The 13,800-nt window shown below is 42.3% G+C and overlaps 1 long non-coding RNA gene across 2 annotated transcripts in view; it reads right to left on the bottom strand.

Moving 5' to 3' along the window:
* Positions 1 to 13,800, bottom strand: part of LOC129393178 (uncharacterized) — a 49,528-nt gene that overhangs the window by 23,974 nt on the left and 11,754 nt on the right. Inside the window, exons 2-3 of one of the 2 annotated variants that reach the window (XR_008619874.2) lie at positions 5,577 to 5,773; positions 3,565 to 3,694 (exon numbers count right to left, since the gene is read on the bottom strand). This is a non-coding gene — a long non-coding RNA (uncharacterized LOC129393178). Of the gene's footprint in view, positions 1 to 3,067; positions 3,695 to 5,576; positions 5,774 to 13,800 lie in introns of those variants that run through there. The other variant, XR_008619873.1, reaches the window with a different exon arrangement.

Genomic DNA, 13,800 nt, shown 5'->3' on the forward strand with positions numbered 1-13,800 from the left:
TCTTTCTTTCCTTCTTTTTGGCAGAGTTTCACTCTTGTAACCCAGGCCGGAGTGCAGTGGTGTCATCTCGGCTCACTGCAACCTCAGCCTCCTGGGTTCAAGCAATTCTCCTGCCTCAGCCTCCCAAGTAGCTGGGATTACAGGCACCCGCCACCATGCCTGACCTCAGGTGATGCACATGCTTTATCCTCCCAAAGTGCTGGGATTACAAGCATGTGAGCCACTGTGCCCAGCTACATCTCTCCTTTCAAGAACTCATTCATTATTTATTCTATTTTTCTTTTTTTGGAGAGACTCACTCTATTGCCCAGGCTGGAGTGCAGTGGCAGGATCATAAGTCACTGCAGCCTCACCCTCCTAGGCTCAAACCATCTTCCCCCCTCAGCCTCCCGAGTAGCTGGGACTCACTGCAGCTCAGCTGCAAATGCACACAATCAATCCCCCTCCCCGGCTAATTTTTTAATTTTTGTGTAGAGGTGGGGTTTCACCATGTTTCCCAGGCTGGTCTTGAACTCCCGAGTTCAAGCGATCCTCCTGCCTCAGACTCCAAAAGTGCTGGGATTACAGGAGTGAGCCACTGAGCCCAACCAAGAACTCATTCATTAAAATGCTTTTCCTCTTTCCCACTCAAAAGATGATGCCTTGCATTGTTTGCCTTAAAAGTTAAAATTAAGATAAAGACTTAGCACTGGACTGGGAATTAAGTGCCCACATAAAACCAAGTTATTCATCAGCATATAGAACATGTTGTTCATATAATGAAACTACATTTTGAAAACCCTGTTTAACTTTATGCAACCAGAGTATCAGAAAAAACAAAAACAAAAACTAGCCAAAATGCTGGCTAAGTGACTCTGGAGACAAGCATTACAGGAATTCCAAGGACATTCTGATACAAACCAGACAACTGTATGTAGAGGATGATCTACTGGAAGTGGGCTGGGTTTGTGCTTCAATACTTTGGGAGCTGCGGCCTTGACTTGGCAAAGGTCTCCTTGGAAACGTGTCAGGGAGGCAGCCAAAAGTGGGGAGAAGGCTCATGTGGAAACCATGGCGTGGGGTTCACAGCCGGGGAGAGTTGGGAAGTTTTGTTTCATTTCTTGTGATTATTCCCCAGTGTCTCATTTCCACTTTTAGTTCCCCTCTCTCCACCAAACCCCCCACGCCATTGTCACAGGATTCAGAAGTCGAGGCCAAGAGAAAAAGAAGGGGAAGTATAGAGAAAAGGAGAGTAGAGACGATGGCAAAAGGAAAGTTGGTAAAAGAGAATTGAGGAAAAGGGCAACTCAGAGAAGGGAGGAGAGGAGCAGACCAGGCACTGCCTACCAAAATACTGAAAACAAGACTATAAATAATGCGGGTTTAAAAAAAAATAGGTGTATGTTCATTGTAACACTCTTCACTATAGCAAAGACATGGAACCAACCCAAATGCCCATCAATAATAGAATGAATAAAGAAAATGTGATGCATATACACCATGGAATACTATGCAGCCATAAAAAAGAATGAGATCATGTCCTTTGCAGGAACATGGATGGAGCTGGAAGACATCACCCTCAGCAAACTAACACAGGAACAGAAAACCAAACACTGCATGTTCTCACTCATAAGTGGGAGCTGAACAGTAAGAACACATGGACACAGGGAGGGGAACAACACACACTGGGACCTGTCAGGGGGTGGGGGGTTGGCAGGAGGGAGAGCATTAGGACAAATGGCTAATGCATGTGCGGTTTAATACCTAGGTGATGGGTTGATGGATGCAGCAAACCACCATGGCACACGTTCACCTATGTAACAAACCTGCATGTCCTACACATGTACCCCAGAACTTAAAATAAAAATTTTAAAACACAGGTGCTTTTGTTTAAGAGTAGAGCAAACTTGCGGTGTGAGTGCCAGGGATAGAGGAAGGCAGGAATGGGCAGGACGAGCTCCTCCTTGGCTCTCACCCTCTGGGATTAGGGAAATCTAGATTTTCAGAGCACTGAGTTGTGCTCGATGGAATTTTTATTCTTGGGCTCTGAGGTTCCTTTACGTTTATGCTAAGCAGTCATATTGATGTCTACGGTCCAGCAACAACAGGAAATCTTAAGGTTTTGCTCAGCTAGACTTCTTCAGAATGCACACGATACATTGCTCTTTCTATCCAGAAATACATTTCTATTTCACCCACACTTGCTGCAGGAGAGTGCATAGAGGGTATTTTGCTCAATCTAGAACATCCATTCAATGTACAAACCTCATATGCCTGCTCCCTCAAAGAACATTATGAAGTCTGTATCAAAAGCCTCCTCTTTTGTAATGGAGTTAAACATTATTTTCATTCTTCACTTAACCTTGGCCTGTTGCAAACTTGTACGGCAAATGTTAAGTTTTAATAAATGAACAGAAAATCCTTGAAACTTCTGAATGTGTAGCCAAGTACTCTCTGTGACTTCCTGATCTTGATGTCAGAGATGTTTCTTTGCCTGTTTCTTTGTCTTTGTATCTAAAAGTATAGGAAATATATGGATTTAGAGCACATTATTCCCCGCAGGGCAAATTCTCACCCTTGATCACCCTGGGAAGAAATCTAATACACATGATTCATTCTTATTATCGTCCTATGAAGCAAGCAGTGTTCCAGAAAAAGCTCAGCGCAGTCAAACAGCCTTTTATCTGTGATGATTTATCCAAATAATTTGTTATCATTTACCCCTTCTATGACATTTATTTTCTCATCCACTATTAGTATAGATTTTTAAAGCAAAATAAATCAGATATTGAAAAAAGCATAGAGAATAATATAAAGAACATCCGTTAGTTTGCCACTGAACTTAAGAGTGAAAACATTTTGCAGATACAACTGTGTATTCCTTACACATCCTCTTGCCACCCGTCTTCCCCCAAGCCCCATTCTCCTCAGTCTGACATTATTCCCTGGACACCTTTATATTTTTACTAATACATGTATGGGTATTCGTTAGGATAAAGATGAAACTGTTGTAGCAACAGAAGTCCAAAATATACCAGCTTGAATAAGATAGAAATGTATTTCTGCTCCAACATTTCCTTTAGGTTCCTTCTTTTTTTTTTTCTCAGTACCCACTACAGCATTATCCTTGTCTGCAGGTTTGAGGATGGATCTGCTCCAAGGGAGGGCGAGACAAGTGCACCTAGGTTGCTGGAAGTTGTACGCATCACTTCTGCTGGTATCTGTTAGCCCAACCCAGGCCACATGGACTCTCCCAGATGCCAGAGACCATGAGAAGAAGAAGAGAAAGGGCTTGGAGAAGGATGGACCACTCACCATTTGCTGGAATAAACAATACTGCACTCCTTGTTTTAACACTTCATTTTCATCATGTCACACTGTCGGTAACTGAATAACGGCCACCCACAGATGTCAGGGCTTATCCCTGGAACCCGGAAATGGTGTTTGCAGATGGGAGTGAAAGCAGGTCTTTGCAGAAGGGATCAAGTTATGGATCTTGAGATGGGAAGAATTTCCTGGATTGTCCTGCTAGACACTAAATACACCTTATCCTAATCAAAGAGGCAGAGGGAGGGTTTTACTCACACAGCAGAGGAGAAGGCAGAGCTGGAACAGACAAGGAAGGGATTCTCCCTGAGAGCCTCTGGCACGGGCAGCCCTTCAAACACCTCCATGTGTGCCCAGTGAAACTGATTTCCAACTCCGGCCTCCAGAACTGTGAGAGAATAAATTGGTTATTTTAAGCCACCAAATGTGTGGCAAGTTGTTACAGGGAAGGAATAAAGTTATCTGAGTCTTTCTTTTTTTATTCAACATTATGATTTTGAGGCCTTTCCATGTTGATACATGTAGTTATAGTTAATTCACATTCTTACACGAACAGGTTAACAGATTTCCAAGGTTTTTTTTTTTCCAATTTATCATTATTTCAAAAAAAAAAAAAAGAAAAAGCCCTGCTGCTATAAAAATTCTTGTACATAAAAAAAAATTCTTGTACATGTTGTCTGGTCTAAATGCAAAGATTTCCCTAGAACATGTACCTGGGAATGGAGCAGTCGGTTTGCAGGGTACGTAGGTGTCTAACTTGAATAGGTGTTTCAATTGTTCTCTGAAGAGCAGTAGCACATAAGCGTTCTCCTAATTCCCTGACAACAATAGGTATTAACAGACTTTCAAATTATTGCCAGTCCATTAGGCATAAATAGGTATCTCATTGCTTTTTAAATTTCCATTTCTATCTGTGAAGTCAAGAATCTTTTTCTATTGAGCTTAGCCAGTCCATCAAGACTGGTCCAGGTTTTGAAGACTGGCAAGACGAAAGCCTAGACTAATTTATGTTGCTTTCACTTAATTTTACCACCAAATGGGCAAACAATCAGGGCAAAGGCTTAGGAGATAGGATCCACAGGGCACTGCCATTAGGCAAGTCCTGGCTATGCCACAGGTGCCTAGTCAACACTATGTCATCGGGTATGTGGCAGGCCTGGCATAGCCCAACACACATGTTTATTGCCTTAATACAGAATTTTTTAAAATACAGATTTTAAAAATTTATTACTTACTTTGAAGAAATGAGTTTAGATTTTATGATGTTTTTCATATTTTTATCATATCATATTTTCTGACCATTAAAGAACCACTGGGATGAGGTTGAAGTAACAAGAAACTTCCCAGAATGGGGCTATGATATCAAAATAATAAGGCCAATATTGAACATGGTTAGGTGTGTGCAGATAGTATATTAAGAATGCAGATTTAGGGTGGGCGCAGTGACTCACGTCTGCAATTCCAACACTTCGGGAGGCCAAGGCAGGTGTATCACCTGAGGTCAGAAGTTCGAGACCAGCCTGAACCAACATGGTGAAACCCCATCTCTACTAAAAACACAAAGATCAGCCAGCCATGGTGGGCACCTGTAATTCCAGCTATTCAGGAGGTTGAGGCAGGAGAATCACTTGAATCTGGGAGGCGGAGGTTACAGTGAGCCAAGATCGTGCCATTGCATGCCAGCCTGGGCAACAGAGCAAGACTCCATCTCAAAAAAAAAATATGCAGATTTAAAAAGAAAATTTAAAGGAAAGTCAAGCATGGTCCCACCATCTGAGAAGATGACCGAAGCTGGTGCTATTTAAAAAGGCAAAGTGCTATCAAAATCACATGTGATCTCTACAAAAAGGAAAAGGGGAAAGTGTCTGCATCCTCCTTCATGGGAGACAGAATGTCTGGTTCTGCTCAGATTCTCAGGGGGTATATTTTTAGATGAGAAGGAGAATACCAAGAATGCATGATCAGCACTCCTGGAATCCAAAAACACATCCCAGGGGGAATGGCATGGATTAGTGCCATCCTTAAGATGTCGGGGGGATGGTGCAACACCAAAGGTTTCTAGCACATTCCCATCTAATCCACCAGGCAGACCTCTGCAAAAGCCAGATGGATAAAGAGAGAGGTCAGTGGGCTATCTCTACAAGCTTAACCAGGTTGTAACTTCAATGGCAGCTGCTGTGCCAGATGTGGTATGTTTATTAGAGCAGATTACACAGCCCTGGGCACGTGGTACACAGCTATTAACATTACCAACGTACTTCTTTTCATACCCATCAATAAAGGGAATCCAAAGAAGTTCACATTCACATGGGATGGATAGTAGCACACATTCGCAGTCTTGCCCAGGTTTTGGTTAATTTTCCTGTTCTCCATCGTAATATAATCTGAAGGGTCCTGGACCATCCGGACATTCCACAGATAATCAATCGCATGGATCCATATATTGGTGACACCATGCTAATTGGACCTAATGAGAAAGCAGTGGTAAGTGATCCGAGTACTTTAGTGAGAAACTTACATTACAGGAAATGTGAGATAAACCCTTAAAGATTCAGGTACCTGCTTCATTTGGGGAGTTTTTAGGAATCCAGTCGTCTGAGACATGATACAGCATCCTCTCAAAAATAAAGAACAAGAGACTGCATTTTGTACACTGTACCATTAAGAACAAAACGCAATGCTTGACAGGTCTATGGAAAGCAGCATATTCCATGCTTGTCACACTGCTTGAATCTATTTACCTGGAGACACGGAAAGCTGATGGCTCTGACTGGGGTGAGCAGTTAGTTAATGGATTCTGTAGCAAGTCCAGGCTGCAGTACAAACAGCCCCGATGCCTGCACCCCAATACCTAGCAGATCTCACAGCCCTAGAATTATCTGTGGTCGGAAAAGGAACCATATGGACTTTCTGACAAGCCCCTGTAGGAGAGTCACTATGAAAACCCTTAGAGTTCTACAACAAGGCCATGCAAGCTCCCACAAAGAACCACACATGATCCACAAAGCACCCCAGGTGTGCTACCGAGCTCTGGTCAAAACCGAGCATCTGGTTAAGACATATCAAGCGATCATGCAGTCAGAATTGCCATCCTGAGCTGCGCAAGTTGTAAGGTGGTGTGGCCCCAACAGCAAGGGGGGGTCATTGTAAAATGAAAGTTGTACTTGAGACATGGAAGTTCTCAGGAGGAACGCTAGGCTGCTTTGGATATGAAAATTAATCAAGGTAATACACTTATCTGTATATTAATAAAGAACAAAAACCACATGACGATTTCAAGAGATGCAGAAAAGAGTATTTGACAAAATCCAACACCCTTTCATGATAAAAACACTCAACAGACTGGGAATACAAGGGAATTTCCACAACCTGATACAGTTAAAAGGCATCAAGCAAAAACCCACAACTAACATCCTTAAAGGTAAAAGATGAAATGCTTCCCCCCAACATCAGGAACCAGAGAAGTATATCTGCTCTCACGACTTCTACTGAATCTTGCACTGGAGGGTTTGGCCAGGGTAATTAGGCAAGGAAAAGAAAGAAAAGGCATCCAGATTGGAAAGGAAGTAAAATCATCTATTCACAGGTGACATGAATTTGAGTACAGAAAATCCTGAAGAATCCACAGAAAGCTAACAAATGAGTTTAGCAAGGCTACGGGGTGCAAAATCAATATACAAAAATCAACTGTATTTCTACACACTAGCAATGAACTCCAGCCTGTGCGACTCAAAAAAAAAAAAAAAAGGAAAAAAGAAGAATGCAGATTTAAAAAGAAAACTTAAAGGAAAGTCAAGCATGATCCCACTATCTGAGATGATGACTGAAGATGATGACCGATCATTTTCTTATTTTCCCCTGAAAATTAAAATAAGAAAACAATTCCGTTTACAGTAGCATAAAATATACTTAGGATAATTTAACAAAAGAAATACAAAAGTGTGCACTAAAAACTGCAGAACAGTGTTCAGATATATTAAAGATGACCTAAATAAGTGGAAAGAAATCCTGCATTCATGGACCAGAAGAATTAATACTGTGATGATGGCAATATTCCCCAAATCAGTCTACAGATTCAACACAATCTCCATCAAAATCCTGACTGCCTTTTTTTTCTTTTTGCAAAAACGGACAAGCTGATCCCAAAATTCACATAGAAATGCAAAGGGCCCAAAATAACAAACACAACTTTGAAAGAAGAAGAACAAAGTGGGAAGACTCACACTTCCCAATTTTAAAACTTGCTACAAAGCTACAATAATCAAGACAGAGTGGTACTTCCATAAGGATAGAGATTTAGATCAGTTAAATAGAACTGAGTGTCCAAAAATAAATCCTTACATTTGTGGTTGGGTAATGTTTGAAAAATGTGCTAAGACTATTCAATGGGGGAAAGAAGAGCTTTTTCAACAAATGATTCTGGGACAACTGAATATCTAGATGCAAAAAAAAAAAATGGATTTGAACCCCTAATTCTCACTGTCCATAAAAATGAACACAAAAGGGATCAAAGAGTTAAATGTAGGTGCTAAAACTGTAAAACTGTGAGAAAAACACAAAAACATAAGTCTCCATGACCTGAAGGGTTAGGCAATAGTTTTTCCCCAGAAAGTCTGGTTGACCTTAAAAGAGCCTGCTTCACACAGCATTAAAGATCTGTTTCACACTTGATGCATTACTCTTGCAATAGGCAGGGCTGTCTATGCTATCCTTGTAACATAACTCTTGCTGCGGCTGAAATGAACACACTTAGGCGGTGTACACACACACATACACACATACAGCGTGGTCACAGCCACTCACAAAGCCTGAATCAATCTCTTCAAATCCTACATGGGCTTCAGCCTAGATAGTCACTGGGAACAGCAACCTCTTGGGGTTAAGCCAGGAACAGTACAGTCATGCTGATCCTGAAACTGTTTCAAATATAGCCTGGAGTATTTAATACCTTTATAAACAGAAATGAAACTGGGTTAAAATAACGACCCAAACCAGATGGCGCAAATGTTATGTTCTCTTCAGAAACTGAAAGAGGAACAAAAAAGAGACTCCTTCCCAAGGGAGCAGGTGCAGCTGCTGGGGAGCATCGGGGCTTTTCCTGAGCGCTGCAGACACCTACAGCCTGGGACCACGTGCTGCTCAGAATGCTCATTCTCTGATCTGTAAGCAATTAATATGGCTGTGACAGCAGCAATCCGGACACAGCAATGCAGAATTCTCAACACAATTCTCCTTCCTAGCTCTAGTACTTGCTGAAATGTGCAACAACATGTTCTATAAATCAACTAAAATTTGTTGAGTGTTTACTGTGAGCCAGACACTGTTGTACCAGTATTACTGCAGTAACTCATTTAATCTTTACAACAATCTTATGAGATGGATTCATTTTTCCAAAAATGTACATTGAAACCTAAGCAAGTTAAGTAATATGCCCAATTCATAGAGCTTCTCACCAGAGTTTGGATTCAGGTCATCTGACTCCATAAGCCAGGTGTTTAGCCCTTACTCTCTTTTGCCAAACTGCTAGAATTATAAAAAAACTGCAAAATGAAATCATTCATTCCTTGGTGTATTTGTTTTCTATTGTCACATTACCAAAAATTTAGTGGCTTTTAAAATAACACAAATTTATTTACTTACAATTTTGAAGATCAGAGTTTGGGGCTAAAATCAAACTGTTGGCAGAGCTTCATTCCTTCTTGAGGCTCTAAAGGAGAAGCTATTTCTTTACCTTTTGCAGCTTCTAAAGGCCGCCTACATTCGTTAGCTGGTAGCCCCCTCCTCCATCCTCAGAGCTCATCACTACAACCTCTGATTTTGTTGCTGCATCTCCTTTCTCACCCTGACTGTCCTGCCATTCTCTTATCAGGACCCTTGTGATTACACTGGGTCCCACTGAATAATCTGGGATAACCTCCCCATATCAAGTTCCTTAACTCAATCACATCTGCAAAGTCCCTTTGCCATCTAAGGTAACAGATTCACAGGTTCCAGGCCCTGGGATATGGACATCTTTTGGGGATGGTCATTATTCTAACACAAATAAGGAACTAATAAGCCCACCCATGTATCTGCATCATATGTTTCTTAAAAAGAAAAAGAAAAGAAAGAAGAATAAAACACAAGTCTGCAAGTTCATAAAGCACTTAGAAACTATCGGTGGTCAATATGGGGGTCACGTGGAATTGTCCACAATGTCTACTTCTTGGTAGGTTTGTACAAAATCAACAACTGTGAAAAGTTTCGCATTAAATTCAAAAGCAATAGCAGAGAGAGTTGAGAAAATCACAAATATGTGGAATTAAACAATACATTCCTAATAACCAATGAATCAAAGAAAAAAAATCCCAAGGGAAATTTGAAAATACTTACAGATGAAGGAAAATGAAAATACAACATACAAAAACATATGGAATGCCACAAAAGCTGCTCATAGCAGCAGCATTATTCATTATAGACAAAAAAAGTGGAATAATTCAAATGGCCATTAAATGATGAATGGATAAACAAAATGTGGTATATTCAAACAATGGAGTATTATTCAGCCATTAAAAAGGAATGAAGTATTGAGACATGTTATGACATGAATGAACCTTGAAAACACCCTGCTCAGGGAAAGGAGCCAGGCACAAAAAGCCACATATTATGATTCCATTTATATGCAATGTCCAGAATAGGCAAATCCATAGAGACAGAAGGTAGGTTAGCAGTTGCCAGGGGCTGGGGGGAGGGAGGAATGGGGAGGACCTTGGTGCCCCACCAGAGCACACACCAGCTAACCTGTGATGGCCATGTGGCATGAATGAGAAACAGACATTTGCTGTTTTATTTAATTTTTTAATTTTTTTTTTGGGGGGGGGACAGAGTTTTACTCTGGTCACCCAGGCCGGAGTGCAATGGCGCGATCTCGGCTCACTGCAAACTCTGCCTCCTGGGTTCAGGTGATTCTCCTGCCTCAGCCTCCCGAGTAGCTGGGACTACAGGCATCTGGCACCACACCCAGCTAATTTTTTTTAATTTTTATTTTTAGTAGAGATGGGGTTTCACCATGTTGGTCAGGCTGGTCTTGAACTCCTGACCTCAGGTGATCTGCCCACCTCGGCCTCCCAAAGTGCTGGGATTACAGGCATGAGCCACCGCGCCCAGCCCATTTGCTGTTTTAAACCAGTGAGATCTGGGGCCTTGTTTATTATCATGGAATTCTAGTCCGTCCAGATTAACAGAGGGTAATGGATAACCCGAGGGCATTTTTCCAATATCCCAAAGGGATGGATAATTAATTACGCCCCCCCCCCTCCTCTTCTATTTGGAAATTTCACTGCAAGTTCTTCTAAGTACTCTTAGGACAGGCAACAGCTGAGTGGTCCCGATGAGCCCAGGACATCTCTGATTATTTGAATGGACTTCTCTTTCCCCTCCAGGTGCAGATGGCTGTAGCAGAATGTGGTTGGAGAGTCCCAGCAGCGCCCTGAGGCCTCTGCCTGCTGAGTTCCTCCCATGAGTCTTCAGTCTCCAAGAACTGAGCTCTACTCTCACGGGCCCCAGCCTCACTCACAGGGACCCTCCAGTCACCTTTTTTATTTTCTATTTTTATTTATTTTTTTGAGGTGGAGTCTCGCGCTGTCACCTAGGCTGGAGTGCAGTGGTATGATCTCAGCTCACTGCAACCTCTGCCTCCTGGGTTCAAGTGATTCTCGTGTCTCAGCCTCCCCAGTAGGTAGGATTGCAGGCGTGCGCCACCACGCCCGGCTAATTTTTGTATTTTTAGTAGAGATGGAGTTTCGTCATGTTGGCCAGGCTGGTCTCGAACTCCTGACCTCAGGCAGTCACCTCCTTTAGATGATGGCCTTTCTTCTGGGGTTTCTCTGTTGTCCCCACCTCTGCCACTGTCCCTGTATTCTACCCTGCCTCCCTAATCTACCCACCCTGGACTAGACTGAAAGACCTGGACCTGGATTGAATGTGGAACATCTCTTACCGGACTTGGTTGTAGGAATATGACCATGCATTCATTGCAGATGCAAGTTAAAGAAGAATATTTTAAATATTGTTGGCTTAAGCCAGGCGGCAAAATATTCAAACATAAAATCTCAGATGCAGCCAAATCAGAACAGCGTGTTCTGGTGACGCGTTTCGGCAAAGGCAGTCATTCACGGGCTCCTCTGAGCCTAATTAACCAAAAGCCCAGCTGGGGGCTACAGGAAAAACAACTGTGGATTCTACCTTCATTGCAACAGGTTACAACTGCTGATTTATGCCTCTCGGCAGGAACAACTGGCCCTGGGCCAGGGAGATCACGGAGGCAGCTAAGGAGCCCATGGGTTGCCCCCCTATCCCGGTCCACCCCACGGTGAGGACAGTGCTCTCAGTCACCAAATGCTCAGGATTTACATGAAGTGGGGTAGTCAGAAACTGCAGAGAGTCCATGGAAAGATAGGGGTCACCTCTTGGGGACAGCCAGGACCAGCCCTGCACTGAATCAACACTTCTGCTGTTCTGCCCCTGAGCCTTTGCTCCCCCTTCTCTCGCCGGTCGTTTCCTGCCAAGCGTCTGGTGCCTTCCTGCTGATCCCAGCTGTTTCTTCCCAGGGGCGTCCTAGCAACCATTCAGCCCTTGCATCCTTTCCTTTGAAAGGCCACCAGTCTCCCTCCTTCCCTCCAGCAAGAGGACTGCAGAGCGCACCCTGACGGAAGCGTTCACACTCAAGTGTTTATGGTTGCATGTCTTCTTGCACAGGGATGTCTGCGTTTTCAATACCGGCTTCTGGACAGGACTCACTCCGAGAAATAAATGTGTAATGGATATTTCTTTTCTAGAACAAATGGGGTGGAAGTGGGAGTTTTGGCATCTCTTGAAATTTCATTTCGAGGTAAAATTTCATTTTGAGGTAAAATTATGAGAATTTCATTTCATTGTAAGGCCGTTCTTGCTGGCCAACTGAAATGTGTGTTGGAAGAAATGCAAGGGGCTCTTACGAAGCAGATGTTCAGGGCAGCACAGACGCTCATAGGCTCAAGAGCAAATAGACAGGGAAGGAGCTAAAAGGGAAAGCTTTTTCTCAGATAGCACAGCTAGTTCCTAAGACTAACGGTCATGCTCCAGCTGCTGCAGCATTTTCCCAAGTTCTCTGTTTCTTCTAAAATCACACATTTTCTCAGTGCTTTTTGGCTTACTACCTTTAATAGGCATATAAACGTTTTAAAAACTCATATCAGTATTGATAGCTTTCCTATAGATTAAATGTATTCTTAAACTCTCACTGCCCACATCCACCAAATAGAAACACAATGAATTTTAAGGCAAAAGCACTCCTTGCTTTAAGGTACCCATAATATTACCCACTGTGATATTGTTGTCTGTCCCACTATAAATCGTGTCCCATTATTATGAATAATTATCTTTCAATAAGGGTTAATTTAGAATTCTACACTCTTTTTTTTTTTTAAATTAAAATGTGTGGTGGCTCACATCTGTAATCCTAGCACTTTGAGAGACTGAGGCCAGGAGTTCCAGACCAGCCTGTCTCTACAAAAAAAAAAAATTAAAATTAAAATAATAAAAAAAATTTTTAATAAAATGTGTGTGCCCTTACTGTACTTATTTTCTCTTTATGAAAATGTATATTTTTTCTTATGACTTAAACACCATGCTAGGTTTTATTACAGAAAATCTAGAAAACAGAAATTATAAATAAGAAAAATCTTTCTGGCTGGGTGCAGTGGCTCACGCTTGTAATCCCAGCACTTTAGGAGGCCAAGGCAGGCGGATCACCTGAGGTCGGGAGTTCAAGATCAGTCTGGCCAACATGGTGAAACCCTATGTCTACTAAAAATACAATAAATTAGCCAGGCATGGTGGCATGTGCCGGTAATCCCAGCTGCTTGGGAGGCTGAGGCAGGAGAATCACTTGAACCTGGGAGGCAGAGCTTGCAGTGAGCTGAGATCGTGCCACTGCACTCCAGCCTGGGCCACAGAGCGAGACTCTGTGTCAAAGAAGAAAAGAAAAATCTTTCGTAAGTGCATGACAAGGAATTCTCCCAGCAATTTATTCTCAGCATATATATGCGTATATATACATATTTTTTTAAAAATCAGAATCACACTGTTTAGTGCAAACTTTTTTTGTCATTTAGTAGAGTGTATTTTTTTCTAATGTTCAATATTCTGCTGTGTGATAGACATGCCAAATCCATCTCTAGACTCTATCCTTTCCCCTGAATTTAACTGGAAGAGTTGACCCTATGCACCATGTGATCCCAATTCAGAACATCTCTTCACTTATGCCCACCAAATACCTTCCCCACACCCGTGATTGGACCAGGTCTGGATTAGACTCAAATTGAGTCAATCGGAATCTCTCTCCCAGTAATTTGGAATTGGTCTGTTGCTAGGGTCTGTTTGTGTTTCCCTAAATTCATAAGTTGAGAGCTATTCCCTCAGTGGGATGGTATTAGGAGGTGAGGCTTTTGGGAGGTGATTAGGTCATGAGGGTGG

The sequence above is a fragment of the Pan paniscus genome, chromosome 8 (genome assembly GCF_029289425.2).
Source record: "Pan paniscus chromosome 8, NHGRI_mPanPan1-v2.0_pri, whole genome shotgun sequence".
NCBI classification, from domain to species: Eukaryota; Metazoa; Chordata; class Mammalia; order Primates; family Hominidae; genus Pan; species Pan paniscus.